Source organism: Erinaceus europaeus, chromosome 13 (assembly GCF_950295315.1).
Source record: "Erinaceus europaeus chromosome 13, mEriEur2.1, whole genome shotgun sequence".
Taxonomy (NCBI): Eukaryota; Metazoa; Chordata; class Mammalia; order Eulipotyphla; family Erinaceidae; genus Erinaceus; species Erinaceus europaeus.
In genome coordinates this window covers 41,062,612-41,071,035 of record NC_080174.1, presented here as the reverse complement: position 1 = coordinate 41,071,035, position 8,424 = coordinate 41,062,612, and positions in this window count along the sequence as shown.

Here is an 8,424-nt window from a genome sequence, read left to right as displayed (position 1 = left end):
ACAACCACAACAAGGGCAACAACAAAGGCAACAAAATGGGAAAAATAGCCTCCAAGAGCAGTGGATTCATAGTGCTGGCACTGAGCTCCAGTAATAACTCTGGAGGCAAAAAAAATAGTTGTTAACTTTAAAAATATTTCTTATTTTATTTTTTATTTATTATTGGATAGAGAGAGATAAATTGAGAGGGGAGGGGAGGTAGAGAAGGAGAGAGACATCTGCAGCCCTGATTCACAATTCATGAAGCTTCCCCCCTACAGATGGGGACCAGGGGTTTGAACTCAGATCCTTGCACACTGTAATGTGTGCATTTAACAAGGTACCCCACCACCTGGCCCCTATAATATATATATATATATATATATACACACACATATCTATATATATATTTTATGAGAGAGGAGAAGGAGAGAGAGACACACTTGAGCATCAAGCTCTGGAATATGGGTGGTGTGAGGTAGAGGGGGTTGAACCTGGGACCTCACCAATTCAAGGCATGTGCTCTATCCACTGAGTTTAACTTATTGAGAGTTATGCATATTTGGTCCTATTCTGAGCCCCTCACATAATGATGAACAGATTTAATCTTCAAAACAACCCAGTGAAATTAGATACTTGCATTCTAATTTATAGAGACAGCCTGGGAGTTGCAGGCTTATAGCTCTGGGATCTGGTCATTAAAGGGTTAAGCATGGAGGCTGGGCAGGGCCCAGCTGGGATGCTGTCAATGGCAGGAAACCTGGCCTGTGAAGGAGGGGGAGGATGGGGCTGTTGTGTCTGACTTGATACAATCCCCATCCCTTTGGTCTTAAAAGAAGCTTCTGGGTTGGGTGGCAGGAAGAGGGGATCCTAAGTGCAATGTAGGTGCCACCCTGGGGCAGCCCCAGTTCTGACTAGGATGACTAGAAGTCAGGAGCATTCAGAATGGGGAGATAACAATCCCAGTCCCAGTAGACACAGCTCCTCAGAGGTCTCCAGTGGACAGTGGTGAGAGACTGAGCTCAAGAGTTCTGAATCTGAGGGTTCTGATGGTAGACTGTCCCATGATACCAGCAGACACAGAGCTTGTGCTATGCTGATGGTCACAAGGGGAGATCAGAGCTGAGTGAGGTGGAGCTAAGTCTCCTGGCCTCGCCTTGCAGGTCTCTCACACACTTGCTGGGACAAATCATCTGCTTTTCTGGCTCAGGTCTCCAGGGAGATCCTTTAAGTGGCTCCTTCCGGTAGGGTCAGTCTAGGCGGGAGGGCGGGTGGGTCGGTGGGTTGGGGGGGTAGGGGGTGTGAGGGATGTGAGATGGAGTAGGGCAAATCAAAGGGTGTTTCCTTCCTATTTCCCAGCCCATTCCAGGATCATCTTGAGGCTAGATTGGAAAAGCCTGAGTCAGAATCCTTTCATCCAGGACAAGCTGTGGAGAATGGAGGAGCCACTCTGCTGCGTGCACATGTGTGTGTGTTTAGAGATACGGCAGGGAAGACTCTTCAGATCCAAGCTCAAACCCAGACCCACTCTTGTCACAGAGAAACTTGTCACCTTCTCTCAGCAGCCAACAACCCTCACTCCATAGCTTCCTTTCCACGCCTAACCTGCATCCGGTTCTAATCCAGGACCATCCTCACTGGCTGTGGAACCTTGAGCAAGAACATAACCTTTCTGTCTCTCGGTATAAATGAGAATACTCAGCTCCTGTGTGTCTGAGATAGTTCCTGGCCCTGAGTCTGACCCTCCATCAGCACCTCCCTGACACCTCAGCCTAAATATATATTTTTTCTGTCCCACAGTCTCATTCTCAGCTGCTGTCCACAAATCTTTCTGAACACTGAATCTGTGCCCTGGGGGGTGGGGGGGCAGCAGATGGGAGTACCCTTGCTCTGTCTGTAGGGTGTGGGGGTGGAGAGCACTAAGAACTGACTTCATTTTAGTGAGAGCCCTGAAAGCAGGGGACAGACCAGGGCAAGAAGTTTTCAAAAAGGAGGGGGCATCTAAGCTGGGCCTGGCAGAGATTTTTGAGGAGAATGGGTGCTTAGGAGGTTGGAGCTGGTAGGGGCCAAGTATTTTAGGACGGGCAATGAAGCAACAAGCTGAAAGAAGTACCTGCAAAATAGCTCACTTTGAGAGTGGGCTGCTTTACTATATGCACAACCCAGGTTCAAACCAGGTTTGAACCTGGGTCTCCATCGAATTGAAGGAAGCTTCTCTGCTATATCTTCCACTCTGTCTTTCTGTCTCTATCTAAACAAACAACAACAACAAAAAAAACAAGATAGAATAAAGAGTATCAAAGTCATCTCAGTGAGGGCAAGCTGAATGTGGGGAGGCTAGGGATGACTTGGAGAGGTGGGTGAGGTGCAGAGTGACCGAGGAGGTGTGCACACGGCCAATGACGCCAGCCTGTGAGAGAATTCCCAGCAAGCCAAGTGTGGAAGGGGGCAAAGTGATGTTTACTGGAATGGGAGGGGTTCAGTGAGGATGGAGATCCCGAGAAAAGAGGCTCAGGCGTCTGTAACGCAACCCTCCCCCCCCTCTCCGGCGCCCGTACTCCAGGAATGGGCCCTTCCCGCTGGCACGGTGTGAGCCCCCACAGAGATCAGAACAGTTCTCCCCTATTTCTCCGCTTTCCGTTTCGGAAAGAATCTCAGCCACAACAATAGCTTGGCTCGGGCGCCCTCCCCCGCCCCCCAGGGGTGTGGCCTCTGGGCAGTCTGGCGCCCCCAAATCCTGGCCGAGCCCTCCCTGGGGGTTGGGGGTTGGGGGGTGGAGCGGTGTGGATGAAGGTGGACAAGAGCCAGGAGGGGACGTGGGGAGAGCCGGGAGGAAGCATTCCTTAAACATTTCTTCCCTTAGCACCTACGTGTTGCTAATGAGCACTGTGAATCAGATAGCGTTTTTCCTTTGACAGATCTTACAACCCAGGGTGCGAGTAACAAAGCCAGCGGTGGCTCCCCGAGGGCTAATAAGTGCTTTCCGTTGGGGGCCTCAGTCCTTTCTCTCTAAACCAGTGTGAATGGTGAAGAAACAGGCAGAGAGGCATCTTCCCCCACCCTATTCTCAGGTTCACACAGCAGCGTGTTAGCGCTGGGGTCCAAAGCTTGGCTCTTAACCACAGGGCAGCACCATCTGCCTCGATTGTACCGCCAGGCTGCTCTCTAGTGACCCCCTGGCCTTGTGCCTTGCTTGTTGTAATGGGCTTGCGGGAATTTCAAGCCTTTTCGATGGAAGCAAGAACTGGAGTGAAGACAGCCCTAGTTGCAGGCCTGGCTGCCATTTCTGTCACCTACATTTCGTTCACCACATCTCAATCACCCCCACCTTCCATCACTGTCTTCATCAAAGTGCCTTTAGACTGATACAAGGAACAAAAGACAAGCAAGCAAACAAATGAAAACAAACAAATCCAACCTAGACTAACTCAAAGGGGAAATGTGGGGACCAGCTCACTTGGAGAGTGTGCTGCTTTGTCATAGGCATTGGCCCACTTTATTGCAGGAAGCTCTGTCAAGAAAGACAGAGAAAGAGAAAGGGGAAAGGAAGAAAGAAAGAAAGAGACAAAGTAAGAGAGGAAGAAAGGAAGAAAGAAAAAGGAAAAGGGAGAAAGAAACAAGGAAAGGGGGGTGTGGGTTAGAACACATGGGAAAATCCAGTATTCCATTCCTGGAATGCTCAGGCAAGAAATCTATCCTCTTACTTTGATAAATACAACTTATATACTCAAAGTGCCAAAGCTGAAAATAAAAAGCTTTACTCTTTTCTTTAGTTTTTTTTTCTATACAAAGATATCAAATATCAAAGATGACTGAGGACTGGGGTGATAGCATAGTAGTTATGCAAATAGACTTTTATGCCTGAGGCATAAAAGGTCCCAGGTTCAATCCCTAACACCACCAAAAGCCAGAGTTTAGCAGCAGTATGGTAAAACAAACAAACAAACAAAAAATAAAAACAAGAAAACCAGAATTTAATTACTATTGAGCACATGTGTGAGTCATTTGCTACAGGACCAACCGTACTGAATAAATTAAATCACAAAGATGTGAATATTTCACAAATTATTTTATCTTTCTTCCTTAAATTCTATTTTTCTTAGCTTGATTTCAGCAAAATTATGAGTTATTTGGTAAAATGTTTGACATCATGTATATTCCCCTGCCTAATTATCAACTTTTCCTCACCCTGTTTAAAATTTTTTTTAAAGATTTTATTTATTTATTAATGAGAAAGATAGGAGGAGAGAGAAAGAACCAGACATCACTCTGGCACATATACTGCTGAGGATCAAACTCAGGACCTCATCCTTGAGAGTCCAAAGCTTTATCACTGCACCACCTCCCGGACCACTTTTTTTTTTTTTTTATAACCAGAGCACTGCTCAGCTCTGGTTTATGGTGGTGCTGGGGATTGAACCTGGAACTTTGGTGCTTCAGGCATGAAAGTGTTTTTGCATAACCATTATGCTGTCTCCTCAACCCGTTTAAATTTTTTAAAAATATCTTATATTTTTTTCATGAGAAAGATAGGAGGAGAGAGAGAAAGCACCAGACATTTCTCTGGTACATGTGCTGCCAGGGATTGAACTCAGCAATGTGCAGCTTGGCGATACGAGAATCTGGCATGAAGCCCAGCCAGTCTATCTTGGCGTTACTCTCGATCGCACTCTGTCATTTCACAAACATCTCATAAAAACTGCAGCAAAGGTGGGCGCAAGGAATAACATCATTGCAAGACTGGCCAGCTCCTCGTGGGGCGCGAGCGCTTCCACACTACAATCATCATCTCTGGCATTATGCTATTCCACTGCAGAATACTGTGCCCCAGTATGGTTCCGTAGCCCCCATGTCCACTTGGTCGATTCCAAATTATATTCCTCCATGAGGATAATTTCTGGAACCATCCGTTCCACCCCGGTTCCATGGCTGCCAGTTCTTAGCAACATCGCCTTGGCAGATATTCGTTGGGATGCAGCATCATCTAAGTTCATTTCCCACGGCTACGCTCGACCGGACCTGCCAATATACGCGGATATCTTCGCCCACCCTGTCCAACGCTTGACGTCTCATCACCCAATCTGGTCCCCTATGCCTACACTGAACTTCTCTGTTCCAGTCTCTTGGAAACAGAGTTGGCAGTCAGCTGAGGTAAAGAACAAACACCTCATCCCAGACCCCTGCAAGCGTCAACCCGGCTTTGACCTAGCACGTTATGATTGGGCCCTCCTCAGTTGCTATCGAACAGGCCATGGCCGGTGCGCTGCTATGTTCCATCGCTGGGGAGCCAGAGATGACCCAAACTGCCCCTGCGGCTACAGACAGACTATGACCCACATAGTCAATGACTGCCACCTCTCCAGATTCAAAGGATTGGGCCCTCCTCAGTTGCTATCGAACAGGCCATGGACGGTGCGCTGCTATGTTCCATCGCTGGGGAGCCAGAGACGACCCAAACTGCCCCTGCGGCTACAGACAGACTATGACCCACATAGTCAATGACTGCCACCTCTCCAGATTCAAAGGAGGTCTCGAAACTTTACACCAGGCTCAACCTGACGCTGTTGACTGGCTACGGAAGAAGGGCAAACGCTAGAAGAACTCAGGATCTCACGCTTCAGAGTCCAGTGCTTTATCCACTGCACCACCTCTTGGACCACACCTGTTTATTTGTTTAGTTTGTTTTCAATTTGGTGAACTTTTGCTGATATAGCAGCAACTGGTGTTGAAAAAAAATCAAATTTATTTTACTTTAATTTGTTTATTCCATGATCAAGAGGAAGAAGTAGAGAAAGAAAGGCCAGAGCATCATAGATCAGATTCAGAACCTCATGCTTGCAAATCCAATGTTCTAGCCCTCTAGCATTAGTGTAATGGTCATGTAAAATGTCTTTCATGCCTGAGGCACTAAAGGTCCCAGGCTCAATCCCCAGCATCATCACCATAAACTGGATTAGAGGGACCAGATGGTTGAGCACACATGTTATAGTATGCAAGGACCTGGGCTCAAGCCCCTAGTCCCTACCTGCATAGGAGAAAGCTTCAAGAGGGATGAAGCAGTGCTGCAGGTCTCTCTATCTACCTCTATCTCCCCTCCCCCCTTGATTTCTCTCTATCTCTATCCAACAAATAAATAAAAATAAAAAATATATAACTAGGGGCCTGGGCATTGGCATATCAAGTAGAAAACACACATCACCATGAGCAGAGATCCTGGTTCAAGCCCTGGTCCTCACCTGCAAGAGGGGAGTTTCAAGAGGTATCTCCCCACCCTCTTTTTTTTTTTTTTTTTTTTTTTTAGTTTCATTTTACCAGAACACTGCTCAGCTCTGGTTTATGGTGGTGCAAGGGAATGAACCTGGGACTATGGAGCCTCAGACATGAGAGTCTCTTTGCAAAACCATTATGTTATCTACCCCCAACCTCTCACCCCCTCTCTATCACCCCTTTCCTCTTAATTTCACTCTGTCTCTATATAAAAAACAGAGGTGGGTAGGTGGTAGTGCAGTGGGTTGGGCGCACAGGGACCGGGGTGGGAATCCCAGTTCAAGCCCCCGGCTCCCCACCTGCAGGGGGTTGCTTCACAAGCAGTGAAGCAGGTCTGCAGGTGTCTATCCTTCTCTCCCCCTCTCTGTCTTCCCCTCCTCTCTCCATTTCTCTCTGTCCTATCCAACAACAACATCAATAATAACAATAATAATAACCACAGTGACTATGAAACAACAAGGGCAATGAGACCACAGTGTTTTTTTTTAATAACTATAACAAAATTAAAATGGTTGCATTGTGCTGACACTTGTCTTTTGCCCAGCAAAAATTGGTGTGTACCAATCAAGGAAATGAATAGAAGCAGCAGTGCTCTAAAGGTCTCCATCTATGCAAGAATTTGGACTAAAAGCTTCCCAGGTACAAGAGAGTTCTGTCTTTCTGTCTGAAAAAGTTGACATAGAAAAGTAAAGCCTCAGTGGTAAAAAAACAACAACACAAAAATAGTAAAATAAATACATCTTAAAATATAAACATGAGTTAAGAATGTTACATTACATGCTCAAACATTTAGGTGGGGCTGTATATGATTGATTCCCTGTGCAAATAATATTGCCACTTATTGTAATGGAATCATATAAATTCTATTTTTTATAGTCACAATTTTCATCTTCTCATAAAACAGCACGTAGGTTCACAATACTAAGAACTGGCATCATGCTTCTTGTAGGTCATGCCCAGCCTTCATCTACAAATTTAAGAGTAAAACACACTATTTAATATTGCAGAATGTTCTCCAGCCATTGTATGCTACTATTGTAAATCCTCCGCTATAAATTGGAACAGGAAAATGGATGCTCAGCACTTGCTGGGAAACAATGCTTCTTTCTGCATATTTCTAAGGCATCCATGTCCTCTGAGAGGAAGCATTTGACAAGTTAATTAATTAGTCTTTTCTCTTACCGAAGCGCTTTCATCACTCAGTCTTCTCTATACTCCAAACAGTGGCTGCCTGTGATGCCCAGCAGCACAAACCTTTGTGTCACTGGGAGGAAGTAGTCTTTTGTTTCAATGGCACAGGGTGAAATGTGAGAAGTGTGTTTCCTGGGCTGAGGTGAATGGTGGTACAGACTAGACCAGATGTTGAAGGTTCTGGCTTACATGGCAGAGGCCTGAACACCCTCCCAAGGGACAAATAAATGGCAGAGCGATCTTTAACAAATGTCTTTGGGGGTGCTTTTGACATAGGGGTCCCTTTAAAAGGCAGGGACCCTTCTGGGCAATTCAAAAGTTGGCACTGAGCTATGGCAAGGGAGGTGTTGTATCTCACTGACATCTTACCATGGCAAGCTACCCTTTTTTTAAAGTTTTTTTAAAAAAAATTTAGTTATTAATGAGAAAGATAGGAGGAGAGAGAAAGAACCAGGTATCACTCTAGTACATGTGCTGCTGGGGATTGAACTCAGGACCTCATGTTTGAGAATCCAATGCTTTATCTACTGCACCACTTCCCAGACCACAGCTATATCTACCCTTTTACGTGTGAAGAGAGCATGTCCCAAAGAAAGTGTAGGTGGAGGGTTGAATAGAAACCCCCAAAAGGTAAGCATTATAATTTCTGATATCACCAGAGTATTATAACCCAATACCTTAATATTCCTGGCACTGTGAGCATCTGTCTCTGTATTTTTCCATTCAGCAATTACTCATCTTTCTTTTCGCAGTATTACCCTGATTTTGGCAAGCATTCTCCCAATCTTAGCTCCTGTGCTCCCAGTATGGTGTAACTTGACTCAAAGTGGGGCAGTTGACCTAAGCCTGTGTCAAAAAGCTCATGTTTTCCTGACCACAGTGTTTTACTTAAAGATGCACATGTAACTCAGTTATAGCCAATGAGATGTCTGCTGGCACTGCTGAGACTACTTTCTCTCTTTCCTGCTGTGCAAGAACCTGGGGAAG